At 57.0% G+C, this 17,978-nt stretch overlaps 1 long non-coding RNA gene across 2 annotated transcripts; it reads left to right on the top strand.

Annotated features, from left to right (window-relative positions):
- Positions 1–2,621: 2,621 nt before the first annotated feature.
- On the top strand, positions 2,622–17,776 carry LOC135364689 (uncharacterized). Of its 2 annotated transcripts, none has more exons than XR_010412129.1 (3): positions 2,622–2,882; positions 9,384–9,483; positions 17,510–17,776. It is a non-coding gene; the product is annotated as an uncharacterized LOC135364689 (long non-coding RNA). The 2 variants fall into 2 exon arrangements; XR_010412128.1 differs by lacking the exon at positions 17,510–17,776 and adding an exon at positions 15,263–17,476.
- The last annotated feature ends 202 nt before the right edge of the window (positions 17,777–17,978 follow it).

Here is a 17,978-nt window from a genome sequence, read left to right as displayed (position 1 = left end):
CCTGAGCAGGAGCCCTGGGAGGTCAGGTTGTCAAGTCTGCCCAGACAAAACCAACAAAAAATGGCTTCATCCGGAATCTGGCTAGAGAGGGTGATTGCAAAGTAAACTCACCTCCAGTTTCTGCTGCAGGGGCCTCCTTACCTTTGGACACTGGACACTGCTTAGGCTCAGGAAGCTCTGTAGCGCCCAAAGCTGCAACAAGAAGCAGGGGACCCAGCTCCTTATCTAGCTATTTGCGGGGGCGGGGGGGGTGGATTTTGGAAATGTACCCATTTCTTTCCAGACCCCAGTTTTTGAGAAGGTCCAGCTGAGTCTGATTTTGGCCCATAGGGGTGGGAGTGTCTCCACTGGGCAAAGAAGCCTTTCTGTGTCTAACCCTCCCCAGCAAAAATACAGCAGGGGCTGAAAGGGGAGGAAGGTTCACGCTGGTCCCCACTGCCTCTCCCTGTGCTCACTGGGTGGCTCCAGGGTCAGGGGTTGTGGAGATGAGCTTGGGCCCACTGAGAGTAGGGGACTTGGCTGGGATTGGTGACGGAAGAAAGCGGAGGGTATTGGCTAGCAGGACAGGCCAGCTCTTCCCCCCCTGCTGGCCCCAGCCTCCCAGGCGCTGGGTGAGGGGGAGGAAGGAGGGGGCAAAAGTGCCCTTCAGGTGCTTTAAAGGGATCGTGTGGGGGGCAAATGGGGGAATATTTGTAGGGGAAGTTGGTGGTGTGTGTGGAGAAGTATAGGCCCTATCTAGGGTTGCTGGAATGTCTGCAGGGTGTTGGGTTTCTTATAAAGAGGGACAAAATCGAGTACCTGGAATTATTTGAGGAGGTTTGTAGGCAGGAAGCTGAAAGGCTGGAGGGGCCTATCATTTCTCCCGGGCCTGGTATGGAGGGTGCCTTTAGATAATGCATTTAGCAGCGTGCCGGTAGGGTAAGCCTGTCTGTGAGAGTGTTTGGGGAGGATTCCACTTTTCTGCATCTGAACTGGGGCAACAGAGACCCCAGTGCTCCCCCAGTGCTCCGTTCTGAGCTGTAGGGGCGGGAGGGGCAGGAACAAAGTAGGCAGCGGACACTTTGTCTCTTTCCTTCCTTCCCTACAGCCTCGGCTGGTGTGCTCCCAGCTCTGAGAGGGTAAAGAATGGATGCTGTGGAAGCTTCTAGAAAGCCTTTCCCTTGGGTAAAGGTCCTGAGACCCTCTGGAAGCTGACAGAGGGGGGCGGGAGCTGTGCCTAGCACAGCCCTGAGAAGACCCTGAGACTGGGGAAGCCAGGCTCCATACTGCTATTCTCCTGGGGAAATGCAGGCCCCAGGACTTTGTCCTATTTCAAAGTGTCCCCCACCTCACAATAGTGTAGCAACTATTCAGACATTCTCCAGTCTTTAAGGGGGTGCATAAAATGAAACCCATTGGCCATGGGCTTGCATCTAACCAGGGGAAAGAGCATCCAGGTTCGGCTTTGTCCTAGAAGGTGCAGAGAGGCGACCCCCCCCCCAAGTGGATAAAACAGTCTGGCTGGGCCTGCTGGCAACTGAGGGGCGCACCTCTGTTGGCACAGTGTTCGAGGATCCCAGGTGATAGGAATCGGCCGGTATTAAGCAGGCACCCAGGCTCTAGGTATCTAGGTTGTAGGATTTTTCAGAAAAGGGGCTGAGAGTAGGGCGGTTGGAGGGACGGGGTACCTGGGGACTGGGGACTGCTCCCTGGCAGACACTGAGGCTCAGCCAGGGGCCCACAGCTCTCTCTGGGAGAGCGCCGCCAGGCAGCGAGAATCCGAATCCCGCTTGCGGGGCGGCGCGAGCTGCCGGGGTTGGGAAGCGGCATTACTGGACTCTTGATTCTCCGGGCAGTTGGGGAGCCAGGTCAGGAAAGCCCGGAACTGAAAACCTTGCTGAGAGCGATCCTTCTCCCTCTGAGCCCAGCTCTCCAGCGTCACTGGAGATGGAGCCGGGGTGGAGGCGCGCGGGGCTGGCCTCCGGGGCTGAGTGGAATGTGCGGATACCGCCCAGGTTAATTCCAGCTGAGATCCATCAGCCTCCCCACCCCCAACCTTGGTGTAGGGAGCAGGGTCAAGAGATACTCCCGTCCCTGCTCCGCAACTAGGGAGGCCCAGCCTCGATCGGACCCCGCGTCTCCCAGTAGGAGTCCCTAACTTCCAGAATCTTTCCCTCACTGTTTTGGGTTGGAAACCAACAAGAGCGAGATTCCCGCCCATCCTAAAAGGTTAGGATCCCAGTCTGGAAGGGATCAGAACACGACAAGCACAAAGAATATCCTGAGGAGAGGAGGCAGGTAGGGGCAGAATCTCGTTATCTGATTCTTTTTGATATCTCTGAGTCCCCCCCCGCCCCCCGTACCCTGGCGCAACATACCTAGGGCCCAAATGGAAAATGTAGGGCCTACAAAGAGTGAGGATGGAGATTAAAACCACAAATGGCAATGGCGGGAGACGGCAGGCGAGCCTCGGGGTGGGCGAGGCAGCAGGAGGCTGGGGGTCAGCACACAGACCTGGTAGTTCCTCCCCAACCCCGCTCCTGGGGGGGAGGGGCGCCCCAATTGCGCGCTCCAGCTCTTCCCTGGAAGGGGAGGGGCGGGCCGGCGGGGAGAGGAGGCGGTGACGTCAGACTTGGCGGAGCCAATCGGAGGCTGGCCTGGGGAGGGAGCGTGAAAGGATGAATGAAAAGTCCGGAGCCGGAGCGCGCCCGGGCCAGAGCGGCGGCCGCGGCGGAGGAGGGAGCTGGGGAGGCGAGGCCCGCTCGGCCCCGCTCACCGCGGCTCGGCGGAGGCTGAGATCCGCGCTGAGCCCTGGCACCGCAGACCCCGGGCCACGGCTCTCCGTAGCGGGAGCGCGCCGGGAGGACCGCGCTGGAGAGCACGATGGGCGCCCTGGGCTCGATGTAAGTGGCCTGGCCGGCTCGGGGCAGCAGGTGGGCGAGCGCCTCGGCGTCCAGCGTGCCTGCGCGTCCGCCCGGAGGGGCCGACCGAGACCCTCCTCCGGGCTGCCGGGACCTCCGTGTCGACTCCCGTTTCCGATCGGAATCCCCGCCGAGCCCTAGGGCCCCTCTCGCTTCGGACCCCCGACCATTTTCACAGCCTTGGGTGCTTTGTGGACCTCTTTGTACAAAGCCGTTTCTCTGGGGGTCCCGCGGGGCCTGGGACTCGCCTCACCTGCACCGCCCGCCCCATCTCGTGGGGGGTCTCCCGGAACCCCTCCCGGGTGGGGTCTTCGCCCTCTCCTTCTCTCCCCGAGACGCGCCGGGGAGGCCCTGGGGCGCCCACCCCGCACCGGCTTGCCTCCCTCCGGGTTGCCAGGATTTCCTGTTCCCTGCCAGGACGCCGCCGGGGGTTTCCCCCCACGATTCGCTGCTCGCCCCCGGCTTTAGTCAGCGCCCTTGTTCCAGCCCTTCGCGAGCCGGGGGTCCCCGCGGCTCCCACGCAGAGGCTTGGGCTGTCGGGCGCGCCCTGCAGCTTCCAGAGGAGGGCGGTGGGGACCCCGTGGGGCTGTCGAGGCCTCCGCCGCCGTCCCTGCGGTCGTCCCGGGTGGCGCGAAAAGCCCGCGAGTCCCTCTTCCTGCGGAAGGACCCGCGGAGCTCCCGCTTCTGGCTCAGATGGGAGCGGGAATCGAGGCGCTCGAAGCTCCTGGGGCCCGGGAGCGATCCCTGGACCTCGACGCCGCCGGCCTTCGCGTCCTTCCCACGCCCTTTTCGGTCTCTGTGGTGTCTGTGTCCTGTACTCGGGGTCCCTTTCCGTCTTGGACCCCGTTTCTCTCTCCGCCCCCACCTCCACCCCTGTGCCCTCTCCCACCTCCACCGGCGGGCGGCCGGGGGCGGCGGCGGCAGCGGCGGCGGCGGCCGGGAGGCTGCGTGGAAGAGGCGGCGGCGGCAGCCAGGAGGCGGGGTTGGTTGTTATCTTTGGTTATCTAGCTGTATGAGTGGTGTGGAGTCTTCATAAAGCTAGATAACCGAAAGTAAAAATAACCCCATACACTGCGCAGAGGGCCCCGGGAAAGCCGGCCGCATGGGCGGGCGGGGGAGGCATACACGAGGGGCTGGGGGCGCGCGGACCCCAGGGCCGCGCGGGCGAGAAGAGATGCCGGTGGCCCGCGGGCCTCAAGACCGAACCCCAACCCGGGTCCAGGCAGGTAGGAGGCGCCGCCCGGGCTCACGGTAGCCAGGTGCTCCCCATGAGCTGGGAGGAGGCGAGAAAGGGGAAGGGTGGTGGTTCCCCCTCAGGATGGGGCCTTTCCGGGCAGAATGCGGAGTGGGCCACTGCGGGGGAAGCTGCTCCGAGGCAGAGATCCGTTGAAATCTAGTTGCAGGGTTATTTGGGACAGTGCCTAGGGCTCCCGGCCCAGGCGTCTCCCGTGGGCGCTGGTGAACAGCTTCCCGCAGGCTCTGCACAGTTCTTGCTGGGGTGAGGCTTTGGGGGAGTACCTCCCCGCCCCCAGACCTCCTCTCAAAGAGAAAAGGAAAGAGCAAAGACCCCACCTGGGGTTTTTGCTTTCATCCGCTCCCTGAAGCCCTGTAGGTCTGCCCAGCTGAGCTGGAGCTGAGAATGAGAGTGGAGACAAGTGGGGGTAGACCTGGAGACACAGGCTGGGTTCTGGGGCAGGGGCGTGCAGAGTGTTTCTCAGCTCCCTTGTTCCATATTCTTTCCTCTTTCTGCTCAAGACCTCAGTCTGATGTCTTGAAAAGCTACTCATGGAAGCTCTGTCTTCACTGACCAGATGGGCTGAGTTGGGGTCTTTCAAGACACCTTACCTACTATCCCATCCTCACTCTCTTAGAAATCATCTCCAAGAGCAAATGGCCTCAAGGAGCTCAAACACAAAGGAATTTGTAGCTTAGTACTTATGCTGCCCAGAGAAAGCAAAGAATTAGAGAGATTAATCAGGGCCTTTCCTAAAAGAATCCGTTTATCTGGCCTGACCTAAATATTTTAAGCAAAAGTGTTTCGGTGCAGTTGGGAGAAGGATGGTCCAGAGTCACTTGGTAAAATAAAAGTAAATGTAACAAAGCTAGAGGTAGCCCCGCTGCATTTACTCCCTCTCCCCGTTCCCTCCCCCACCACCTGGCTGGCAGTCCAGAGTGCAGGGAGAAAAAAAGGGCGGGACAGCTGGACAAAATGACCTTGTACAGACTCCAGTTCCCTGTGTAAATTTACAGTTTCCTCCAGGAACTGATTTTTACAGCGAGGAGATTATGATTCAATTATATATTATGTGGGAGAAATATTGGGGAATCCAAACTAAAACAGTCAGGCTTCAGAGAGCCTAGAGCATACACGTTTCCTCCCTTCGGAGGTTTGAAGGAAGGAGAGATTAGCTGCCTCTCACTTTTTTCAGCTGTTCGGAATTTGGTATTTTTGGAGGGGGGCAGTGGAGACAGGATTAGGAAGAAAGGGAGCAGGTTTGGGCAGGGACTAAGAATCCCTAACACCGTACCCCCTGGTAACAGCCTCTGTCTACGTGCTTCTCTTTGATCCTCTGACACTGGGAAGTGGCTGCTATTAACCCCATTTTACAGATGAGGAACCACAGACCCCAGTGGGAAGCTAATGCCCCTGACTAGTTTCAAACCTCGGGGGAAGGACTAGAGGGTAAGGTGGGGAGACTAAGATGTGGATGAAGGATGAGTGAGAAGGGAGGGGATGGGGCATCGGGGAAAGGTAAGGTCCAGGAGAGATGAGAGCCTTAGGCCTGGTTGTGATCCGAGGAGGAGGAGGAGGGGGAGGAGGAGGAGGAGAAGCACCAAGAAAGACAGGCTTTTTTTTTAAGATTTTATTTATTTATTTGACAGTGAAAAGGAACACAAGCAGGGGGGTGGCTGGAGAGGCTGAGCAGGGAGCCTGATGATGCAGGGTGGGCTCCATTCCGGGCCCGGGATCATGACCTGAGCCAAGGCAGATGCTTAACTGACTGAACCACACAGGCGCCCTCCCATTTTTTTGTTTGTTTGTTTGTTTTAACTCTTCATGCAGCTTGTTGGAAATGCATGTTTGGGATCTGCTGAGACTCATCCACATAAGACTTAGAACTTATATTTTAACCACAGTGGGTTTATATTGTTATTGTGGGGCCCCATGAGCACATCTGACCGCTGGGTCTCCCAAGGAGACTAGAGGGCCTGAGGAAGCGCTGGGTGGAGGGCTTACACCCTACACAGAACAAATACCTCCGGGGGGGGGGGGGGTAGAGGCCGGGAGGGATGTGGGCGGGGGGGGGGGGTGCTGCCTTCTGTGTACGCGGCCGGTGAGCGTGGGCGTGTGGGCAGGGCTGTCAGGAGAACGATGGAAGCCTGTGCTGGGAGCTGTCTGTGTCTGCTCGCGAGGGTGAGAAACTGAGTGACCCGACGTGACGCTGGACATGTGTGTGTGTGATGGATCCACGGTGGGCAGGAGGCCTGGCTGTCTGATCAGGGATGCCTGACTAGGCATAACTGTAAATCCAGTAGAGGAACAGACACTCTGGGGTTGGGGAGGGTTTACCAAATGCAGACATCACAGTGATACCATTGAGTCCTGCCACCCGCCTCCCCCAACTTTTATTCCGGATGACACCTCCTCCAGCTGAGCCCACTAGGCAAACTGATAGGGTAGGGGTGCAGGGAGGCTGGCTTGAAGGGGCTCGCAAGGGCTTCACCCATTACCAGTTAGTGAATTTCTGGCTTGGTATCATCACACCTCTGTGTTCACGAGTTTTTAGTTTTATTCTTCTGATCTTGCGACATCCACCTATTTCTACTCGGATGGTTTCTAAGCTGGTTTCTTCACCCATTTTCCTCCCTCGCCCTCATTCCAGTGCCTTCCTATTGGATTCTGAGTCTAGGGGCTCAAAGGCAATTTTCTCCAAAATATCTGACTCAAGTTTTGATTATCACTCACACCCTCACCCTGGGTCAGATTTTCCCCAATTCAGGGCATTGAAAGGTTTCCCCAGTCATAAACATCGTCACCGTCAGCAAGCCTGGGGAGGGACAGAAATGCAAAGAGCATATGTGACTGGACCAAGGTTTGTACTTGGGTGTATCACTTACCAGCTGCAACATCTCTGAGCCTCAGCAGGATGTTTATATAAAGAAGAGACGAATGTATGCCCCCAGGTTTGTTACATGGAGCAAACAAAGACTTCTATGTAAAAGATCTTGTAATATGTTATCATATCCATGGGCAAAGAGTCATTTTTTTGCTACAGTTCAGAACAATGATCTGAAAGCATATGATCGATCTCAGAATGCAGAAAAGGACAGCTCTTTGGTATGTTCTTGACTGAGGATCTCAACACATTTCAACTTGAGGAAGTTCCTTCCTTCTTTTCCAGCTTTGGAGTAGAGGAGGGACTGCTGGGGACCTGGGTAGGCAGTGTCTGAAGGCTGGTGAGAGGACGAACAGCCCATTCAGGGAAGAGCCTAGAGTCCTTGGGGCAGAAGGGCCATCGTATTTTCTCTTCTGAAAAGATCTTATCACCTATTGGTAGAGTACTTACGATTGGTAAACTGACTTATGTAGATAGAGAAATACAGCATGAGTAGATGATAATTCCAAGCTTATTCCATTAAGTTTCTAGAATTACTAAAAACACAGTTTATTTAGGTAAAGGACCCAGTAGGCAGTGGGTATAATAAACAGACCAAATGGAGACCTGCCTATCAGCGTGCAGACTTTTCTTCAGCACGGAGCAACTTTAAGAAGGGGTGTTTTCTCTCCTCTTGCCTCCCAACCTCCCACCTCCCTGACTGCCAAATCAATTCCCCAGGTTAGTAACCCGCCAGAGAAACACAGGCCCCTCTGTGTTCTTCTGGGTCTAGAAGTCCTACTTGAAGTCTGCCCTTCCCAGGGTTTGGGAACTGGAATATTCTGATACTTATTTCTTCACCTCATTCCCACCTTAATGCTCTGGGTACAGATTGACCTTTTCACCTTCTTTCCTTCCTTTGCTATCGAGACCTCAGAGATCTTGGGGGGTTATGGCACGATCTCATCCAGAGGCAGGGTGTGCCAACTTCCCTAGGAGAAAAATGCATTTAGGTTAATGCTTTAAAATCATTGAAAGGAAGTAGACAAAACTATGAAAACATTCTCAGAGCTTTGAGGAAAATGAGAAGCAGGGTTATGGAAGGTAAAGGTGCGTAGGTGCATATTTAGATAGGAGAGAGGTGAGAGAAAAGGGGAACCCTTCCTTGCCACCCAGGCTCTCCCAAGGCTCAGAGTGACACCCCCCTCCTCCTGCCCTAATCCCCCCATTAAGGCTGCTCTCAGTTTGTTATGACAGCGGCTGAAGGCAGCTGAATTGCTGTTTGCCGTGTCTGCTAATTGGACTGAAGGGTTGGAATCTGGACACTGAAAGAGACCATTGTTGCTGTTTACCTTCTACAACTGCCTCCCTGGGGACCTTCTGGGTGAAGGGGAGCAGCATGCCCTCAGGGTTACTGCACCCATGCCCTGTCTCTGCACAAGGGACTGCGCTGGGGAGACAGTTCATCTCATTGCCTGATGTCATTGGGATGGTTTGAGCTTCCACAGCACAGAAGAGACAAGCCCAACACCTGAGTCAGTCTCCCATCCAGATGGGGTCTGGGGCCACCAAGAGTTCCCAGGAGAGGGAAGTTAGATGCTTGTCCTTCTCTTCCCTATTCATTCCCTACTTCTTCAGGGGCCCTAGCTTTGTCTCTTCCTCTGGCTGATCAGGCTTAACCCCTGTACTTTTTCTTAGGTGCTTTCTTCCAGGCCAGTGATTCTTGACTTGGTTATGCACTGAAATCACCTGGGGAGCTTTAAAAAAAATACTGATGTTTGGGTCTAGTTCCAGACTGATGAAATCAGAGTATCTAGGAAAGTTCTCTGGGTATTTCTAATGTGCAGCTAGGGTTAAAAACCACTGAGGCTGGCTTACCCTTCTGCCTGGGACACACACACACACACACACACACACACACACACACACACACAGAGGCAGCCAGGCAGACCTGTGCCCTTTCTTACCTTCCCTACTTTTCCTCTCCAGCTCTCCGTATCTGTAATACTGTTGGGCACCTGAGTATCTGTCTCATCTTTATTACTAAATTCCTTGTGGGAACCGTAGAATTTAGGGTGGAATGTAGAGGTGTGCACCCCATCAACTACCTCAACCTGAGCTCTTCCCCAAGGGCAGGAACTATGACTCTATCTCCCTGTGGATTTCCAAACAGGGTCCAGATGAAGACTGAGCTAATCTAGGGCTCTTACATCCTTAGGGATGGAGGGGTGTGAGGTTCAGAGTTGCACTGACTCTTGGGCTCTTCCTCCCCCCCAAGTCCTTTTGGCAATTGGGATATCTTCAGAGAGGAGAAACTTTCTTCTGCGTTATCTGCCCCTTTGCTTACAAGTTTCCAAAATGTTTCTGCTTCTTCTCTTCCCTTTAGCTTCTCACCTGGGGCGGGTGGGTGCGCCACCACCCTCCCGCCCTCTTTCCTCCACGCGTGAGCCAGAGCCGCATCCAGCACCACGGACAGCTCCCGGGTGGTGAGTAAGCCGGCCGTGCAGGCCCCCTCTGGGAGGGTGAGGAGGGGGTCCTTCTATCTGTCTCTAGATTGTGTAATCTGTGGGATTTGTTTGTGGGCAGCTGTGGAGTCTTGAGAAGAGGAAAAGGCTGAGGGCAGTTGGCATTGCATCTTCAGGAAACCGCATTTGTCCTCTTTGGCGAGTCTGAGTGAGGGGCCGCTGCTGCAGCAGGAAGGATGAGAGTTAGATTTCAGGAAGGATTTAACTGAAGCTCTTGTGAGATCAGGTAGAGCTAGAATAAGCCTCCGCCCTATATCCCTCATTTTACAGATTCCTAAGAGAGTGGAGGAGTTATGACCAAGGTCACTCAGCGAGGTAGTGGAAATGCCAAGATGAAGCCTCCTGAACTCCAGCCTGGTCCTGCCCACCGTGTCTGATATATCCTGTGGGGGCCTCCCTGCCTTTGTTGGGATGCTGATGCTGGTAGAGAATGTTCACAGGTTGTCCTTGCACAAAAAAAGACAGGAGGCACGCGTGGACATGTGAGGTGTCCACACAAGCCAGGAAGAGGTGGGACCAACTTCTCCCTCTGTCCGTGGAGGTTTGGGGGGGAGGCCTCGGACAGAAGCACAGGGGAAGGCATACCAAGCAGTAGCTGGTAAGCCCATGGGAGAAAAGGCAAGGGGGCAACCATCTGCCAGGGCACAGAGGCCAGCGGATGGCCACAAGGAGTCTCCAGAGGCCAGCAAGAGTCACGCAAACTGGAACAGGGCCTGGGAAAGGCCCTTCTGTGTGCCCAGGCCTGCTTCTCCAACACCGGGAGCCCAGAAACAAAGGGGCCATTCTCTCTAGGATGTGATGCCGCCATCTCCGGCTGGCAGTGCCAGGTGGTGGGGGCATCAGGGGGTGTCAACCTATTATCTCCCCCCCCAACTCTTAGGTCCTCTGGGGCTGGATGTTGGAGAGGTGGGTGTTCCATGCTATGTTGCCATGGCAACCGCCCCAACCCCCACCTTCCTAAGCACAAAGAGAGACAGCTTTCACCCCCACCCCCAGGAAGAACCTGGGTCTGGTTGGGAATCTTCCCTTGGGAATCCTCCTTTCTGATGCACACGCCTTGGCATGCATGAGCATCACGCTCTTTTCAGCCCTGGAGCCGAGCTGTACAGGCAGAGAGGCTGGTGCATCCAGAGACTCTGGGAAGGTTGTGCAAGTGAGCAGGACTCCCTTGTACTTAACCCTCTCCCCTCAAGCTCTCCTGTCCCTCACCTACAGCCCAGGCCATCCTGGGCCTTCTCAGCTCAGGTGACAGAGGCCTTGACCTTCTAGTATTTCCCAGAAGTGAGGGACACCCTGCTACCCCCAGCAAGCCTCCAGGCTGTGGGAACAGGAGAAGAGGAGGGGGTCATTTCTGCCACCCTCCATCTGCACCCTCCGCCATTACTCATTAGGCATTCTGCCCCCTCCTTCCGCTCGTTAAGCCTGATTTGCATATATTTGCATAATACAACTCATTTGCATTCCAGGAGGCTCATGGTAGGAGCCAGGAAAAAAGGGGAGGGGTTGGGGAAGAGAGAAAAGGGGAGAGATTTTGTTTTCATCAAAGTGTGTGTGGGGGGGAGGTGGCAGGAAGAGGACAGAAATAAAAACTCACACTACTTTCTTTCTTCCCTTCTGCCGTCCCTCCCTGAGCTGGACTCAGATGCCAAAGAGAGATGCCAAGGGGCCGGCTTTTCTGTCCTTTTTTGTCTTGCTTCCTCCGGGTTTGGCTCCCCAGCCTGGCCCCCCACCTTGTTGGGCTCAGGCTTCAGAAAGAGAGAGACAGGGGTAGGAGGCAATGCTGTGGGAACGGAAGCAGAGGGAGAGGGAGGCCGCCATCTTAGGCAGCTAGAGCCCCTAAGATGTCCACCTTTGACAGGTGGATGGACATGGTGGGGGGGACGGGGGTGAGGCCACAGGAAGCACTTGGCTGGCTGACCAGAATGTGGTTGAGTGTTCCTGCTCCTGGAATTGGGAAGAGAGGATGGGAGAGAGGGAAGGCAGGAGAGATGAGGCATGGCAACCCCAGAGGGGCATGAGCTTGGCATAGGCGCAGGGCTGGTAGAGAGGCCTCCCGTTTCCTTCCAGACCCCTGGTGAGCCCGGCAGTCAGAGGACCTGGCCGAGGATCTGATGGACTGTGGGTAATGTAAAAACCCTGGAGGGGTCAAACTGGGCATCTCAGCAGGAGGAAGGAGAGGGCAAGTGGTGGGTAGGCAGGACCACCTGCCAGGCTGCTGTGTACCTGAGGTGAAGCTTTGAGTCTTCTCTGCCCACTGTCCCCGCTCAGGCTGGGCGACCCCTACAGAGCATTTCCTGCTGGCATCATCCTGTCTGCTCCCGTGGCCTCTGGCTGTCCTGTTACATCCTTGCTTATGCGTTCTGGCTTCTGCTCATTCGGTCCTCCGTCCGGGTTGGCCAGGTCTCCATTATGAGTGCTCCCCAGGGTTCTGCAGCCCTGCTAGTGTATCCCATCAGCCATCGTGGGGTTCCAGATGCTCTCCCACTTCGCTCATTCTGGCCTCTGTGAACTCCAGATCCATTCCCCTACCTGCTCTCTGTGCTCCCGCCCTTAGCTCCCGGGGCAGAGGTTGGAGGGGTGCACCTGCATCATGGATGCCCAGGCCCGAGCTGCAAGGAGGGCCGGGAGGGCTCCCCTGCTTGCCGCTCCCCAGACGTGGTCCAGAGTCCAGATGCTCACAGGTTCAGCCCTGCTTACGGTCTGGCCGGGCTCCTGCCCCCACCAAACTCCTAGGCCCTCAGGTCCCATCGGGAGCAGGCCCTCCCCCTCCACACCACCCACACCAGGACCCATCTCCCCCTTTGTAGTGCCCCTCACACCCACACCTTCCTCTCCCTTCACTCTGCCTCCACGTCCGCTCATTCCATCAACAGGCATTTACTGTGTGCTTGTTATGTGCCGGGGTCGTGCCAAAGACGAAGGTGGGACCCAGGGCTGGTCTGAGGAGCTAATGGTCCGGCAGGGAGGGCAGACACACAGGATTCACAGGACGGGGAAGACTGGGCTGGTGCTGCAGTTAGGGAGGGCCTCCTGGAGGGGCCAGAGGCGAGGTGGTGACATGGGGGGGTGAAGGTGATAAAAGGTAGACAGAGTGTCATCAAGTCCAAAGTCTGAGGAAGTGGGTGGTGGAGAGTAGACAGGCAGGGTCGGGGCTGTCCGTTAGGGGGACTCTGGGCCAGGAGGAGATGGGACATGGACCCCACCAGGGAGGCTGGATGTGACGGGGTGCTGGGGAGTTAGCTGACAGCCTCAGAGATGCTGGGAGCGGGGGTACAGCTGAGGGGCAGCACATGACCACTCCCAGAAGGAAGCAGGACATGCATCCAGCTGCCTACTCAGCCCAGTGCCCAGCTGGATGTTTCACAAGCTCCTGGTTAGGTCTGCGAATGAAGGAACATGTTTAGGCCTGGGAGCCACCTGAGGAAGGGTCTCTGCCTCTACCCCCGGCCTCGCCCCACCATCCACATGCACATGGGTAGGCTTGTGGGAGCTCTCTGGGAAGAGAGGTGGAGAAGCCAGGGTTGGTGCCCAGCAGCGGTGCCCCAAGGTCAGCAAAGAAGACGGGCAGCTGGGGACTGGAGTGAAGAGCAGAGAAGACACTGGGTCCTGGGAAATCCCTGGCAGAGGGGGTGAGGGACAGGGTGGGTTGTAGGGGGTGGGCCAGGGCTCTGAGGGGATCCCTCCTGGAGAAAGGCTGTGGGAGGCTGGGGAGGCAGCTGTGGAGGTGAGGCACTGCTGCTGGCCACTGCGGGGGAAGGGAAGTAGGGGTGCGGCCCCACCCTTCCCCCAGGCCCAGCCTCAGCCTCTGCACAAAGGCTTCTCTGTGAGTGGCCATGGAAGGGGCCCTGTCAGGTGAGGGGGCTTAGCTCCCAGAGCCCACGGGTGGGGGAGGGTGCAAGGGTGTTGGAGGAGGGGAGGACTGAGGGGTAGCTCAAGCTTTAACCAGACCCGGGAAGGAAATGGAGAAGCTGAGATCTGGCCAGGCTCTCACAGTGACAGGCTCAGGACAGGCTCCTCTCCAGGGTCCCCGCATGGAGGCCTTGCTGCTGGCCTTCTTCCCCGCTGCAGCTCCCCATCCTGCCAGCCCCCCCAGCCTCCCTTCCCCAAGCCATAGCTTCCCTTCCGTGGTGCTCCCCAGCTCCTGCACAGGGACCCCCCCCCCCAGGGAGGGTTGTGTGGGGAGGGTGGAAAGAAGAGAGTCCCGAGGCTGCCTGAGACTCCACCCAGTCTTGCCGTCCCTGGGGGAGGTTTCTCTCCTTGCCTGGTCTCCGTGTCACTTATTGCTGACCAGCAGCATGGATAGACCGTCCCTACCACCCCTGCCTCATTGTGCACACCATTCCTTCTCATAAATGTTTGGGTTTGGGGTGCCAACAGCAGGCAGGATGTCAGCTTGCAGCTTGCTCACACATTCGGTAGAAGGGCTCCATCCACTGGATGGACAACAGAAGGAGGTTTCGGTTGTTGACCCTGAAATTGGACAGGCTGGTCAGGATGCAAACCCTGGCTTCCCTCCCTTACAAGCTAGGTGACCTTAGGCAAGTCACTTAAGGTCTTTGGATCCTAACTTCCACAGCTGTCCTGAGGTATCAGATGGGTCCGTGTGAATGAGGGTGTTTTGTAAGGTTATATGCAGATGTCCAGCGCTAATTCTAAAAGGGACGCAGAGTTAGAAGCGCCGTTGCAGGTAGGTGGGAACAGTCAGGGAAGGCTTCCATGGCTTGGAAGTGAGGGTGCGATCGCTGGGGCGGAGGGTGAGGGACCGGGTGCAGTCCGTGGTGGAGGCCTGTCTGAGGAGCGTGGCGGCAGCTCTCGTGGCCTCCGACCGCCGAGCATCTTTAACACCTAGACGGTGGACCCCGTGACGGCAGCTTCTTTTACCCTTCCCTCTGGCCCTGTGTAAACACTGACCCGCAGGCCTGGGGGGAGCAGGGCTGAAGTTCCCCCACATTGCCCTAGCCCTGCGGCCCTCACGTTGGGGTTCTCCAGAGGGCACGTTCGCCAGACACCGTGCCCCTCAGTGAGTGTGTCCAAGAGCCGCCTCCAAGCCTGCTGCACCAGACTCTCTCTGGTCCCCGATGCTACTCAGCGTTGCCAGGAGTGAGCTCAGTCCAGACTTCTCTAGATCCCTCAGCCCATGGGCCCGCAAGACTCTGAGCAGCAGGGTCTTTTGTCTCTAAGCGATCACTCCTTGTGGTACAAGCAGGAGCTAGGAGGGGGAGTGGTGTGGTATCATCCCCACAGATATCCGTGGGGCCTGGAGGCCTGCGGGGAAGGGCCAGGCTGAGGCTGGCATATGGAGGGACAGCCCTGGGCACAGGGGCATGAGCCTCACCCGGCCAGGGCTACCTTCTGCCGGCTTTGTCCATCTGGCACCAGCTGGCTTTCCAGCGCTGCCCCCACAACCCACCGTACTCCTCCTGCTGCCGTTGCCATAGCAATTGGCTGCCATCTTGTACTCAGGGCAGTACCTCCTGTCTGGATCTTCCCATGGGGTTCCCGGAGGATGGGAGATAGGTCTCCAGGGATGGATCCCTTCCTCCTGCTAGCCGTCCCATAAAAATTAATGTTAACATATGATTTTTTAAAAATAGCCAAGATGGAGGCCAGCGGTATGTCAGGCTCTGTGCCGAATGCTCCCCGTGTGTTATGTAATATGGCCGAGGAAGCACTCACGTGATCAATGGAAACGGTTCCCACCCAGTTTCTTATTTCTGTGATGGGCTTTTCCTCTCTCCAGCCAGGAGATTCCATGATCCTGCCCATTCCTGTCTTGGGAAGTCCTTGCCAGTGTCTGGCCCTGATGTGTGCCCAAGCACCTGTTCTTCGACCCTTGGCTTGACATGACTACTTTGAGAAGTGAGGAACACACTGCCACACAGATGCAGTCACTTCATTGGGCTTCCTGGACTCCAGCTGTTGGCACTTGGCCAGCTTGGTGAGGTCCTGGAGCCCCTTCGAGACTTGGGGACCCAAGTCTAAGATCTGTTGTTTAGAGGGGCGCCCGGCCGGCTCAGTCCGTAGAACGTGTGGCTCTCAATCTCAGGGTCATGAGTTCAAGCCCCACGTTGGGCGTGGAGCCTACTTACAATAATAATAATAATAATAATAATAATAATAATAATAATAATAATAAATAAATAAATAAAATCTTGCTTAGACAAGGGGAGTCTGTGTCACAAAATGCTTTGAAATTCCCCTTGCCCCCATCCCCACCCAAAGAGAGAAGCCCGAACCAGAGGCCACTGGAAAGTGATAGTGTCCCAGGCCCTCAGGGTTGGTGGGGGGGTCCCCTAGGAAGGCAGTCTCCCTGCTCCCAGCATTCGGGAGGTTCTGACAGGGTCCCTGAGAGATCCTGAGATGGTGAGGACTCCCTCCCTCTGGAGCTCAAGCAGAAGGCAGAGGATGGTCACCTTGACCCAGAGGGGCATCCCGAAGGGGCACTGAGCAGGGTCTAGCTTTGCCGGGGGAATCCTGAATGAGGGGCAGGTGGAGAGAGAGAAAGGAGGCCATTCTCCACTGAGGCAGGGTGGGCTGGCAGGGAGGGGCTGGGGATGATTTACGACATCATTGTTTCCCCGCCCCCCACTACTGGACGGTTGCTAGGAGATGCTGGCTATCTGTGTCTGGGCGGGAGGGTGAGGCTGCTCCATCTGGACCCCTCCTCCCCTCCTCTGAGCTTCACCCATTACCCCTCCCCAGACCCCGACACACCTTCCCTTCTGTTGGCCCCCAAATCCAGCCAGCCTGGGGCTCATGGGGCTCCCAGGCCGGCTGAGGATCTGGGACCAGGAAGCCAACCGGGAGCCCTGGAGGGAGAGGCCAGCAGACTCAGCTGGGGTGCTGAGGAGTGGCCGGCTCACCTCAGGGCCTCTGGGAGCCAGGGCAGGATGAGGGCCAAGGGAAGTCGGGGCCTCGAGGAACCCAGGTTTGAGGTAGACTGAGTCCAGTGTGATGGGTGAGGCAGACCCCAATCACACCCCTCCACAGTACAGCCCAAGTCAAGGTTAGCGGGCTGTAAAGGCCAGGTTTGGGGTCATGGGGTGGAGAACTGAGGGCAGGGGAGAATAAGGCTGGACCATCTGATCTGAGCAGAGGTACGCCGTGTCGGGGCATGGCTCAGATCCCTTCCTCTTCCGGAGATTCTCTCTTCAGATTTCAAAGCCCTTGGAGAAGTCAGATGGGTGAACTTTAGGGACTCCTAAAGCTGCTGGCTCCCAAGTCCTGCGGGGAAGGAGAGGGACGCGTGCCCACAGAGGTGCTCCTGATACCAGAGCCCACCTGGATTCGGCACCCGCTTGCTCATGCGAGCCCCCTCTCTCAGCCATGTTCTCCATCAGTCTTCCAACAGGCCTGGAAACTGGCTTGTACTGTCCTGCACTTTGTAAAGGGGCAGTCAAGGCCTGACAAAGGACATGTGACTTGCCCAGAGTCAGGGGTTAGTAAGCTGGGCCTGGGGCTTCAGATGAGGCCTGGTGGGTCCTCTGCACACGCTGCCTCCCTCCCCTGTGGCTCCCGCAGAACAAGTTCCTAACACACTGGGAGCGACTGAGGGGCAGGAGCAGATGGGCGGGGGCCTAGCAGACCATGTTCAGGTACGAAGCCGGAGGGATGCTAACACCGTCCTTGTGGGTGAAGACAGGACCGGGGAAGAGGCTACAGTTGCTGCAGAAGCCACTGGAATCCTCCCAGGTTGGTCCCCGGCCAAGGGAAGCATGTTCCCCACCTTCGGCCAAGTCCCCTGGGCCACCGCCTCATCTCTCACCTGCTGGGGATCTGAGTTCCCCGTCCTGTCATGGCCCTGGGTAGAGCTCCTGGAAGAGATGCCTAGACTCAGCCCTTTATCATGGAGCCTTCCAGCCCTTGCCTTTCTGGTGGAGGGGAGCCCCAAGGGCCGCTGGACGAACTCCCCGGAATTCTGTCCTCTGCCTCCTGCCAAGGTCTCCATCCAAAGAGAAGCTTCTTCACTCTTGACACTTCTTTTCAGACCAAAAGAAGGACCTATTTCACCCAGTTGGTGTGGCGCCCTCTGAGAAGCCCTCCTGGACTGACCCAAGATGAGGCTACACTCTAGCAATTGGCTGGCTGCTCCAGGAGGCCCCTGAGCAGGATGGAAGTGGCCAGGCCCTGGCTCCAGCCTGGGCTGCCTGTCCCCCCTGGAGCCAGCGGGGAGACTTCTTTCCACCATGCTCCCGTGTCTGCAGCTGTCCACCTGGCCCATCCCGATCCCTCCTATGTCGTCTGAGCTGACAGTCCTGAGATGGAGGTCCCATCTCATGTCTAATAAAGACTCCTGAATGCTGAACCAGTCCTGGTGGTCGTGATATACCTGGGCAGGGCTGGGAGGGGAGGGCTCCCCAAGAGATCCTTGCTGTGGGGGCCACCGTTGCAGCAGAAGAGGGAAGCCTCGGGAAGACACAGATCTCACCTGTGGGGGTGGGGTGGGGACTAGAGAC

The sequence above is a fragment of the Mirounga angustirostris genome, unplaced genomic scaffold (genome assembly GCF_029215605.1).
Source record: "Mirounga angustirostris isolate CCGP_5_RB_7025 unplaced genomic scaffold, mMirAng1.0.hap1 SCAF_6, whole genome shotgun sequence".
In the NCBI taxonomy this organism is placed as follows: Eukaryota; Metazoa; Chordata; class Mammalia; order Carnivora; family Phocidae; genus Mirounga; species Mirounga angustirostris.
The sequence above is the reverse complement of the archived record's forward strand: the minus strand, read 5'-3'. Positions and strand labels throughout refer to the sequence as shown.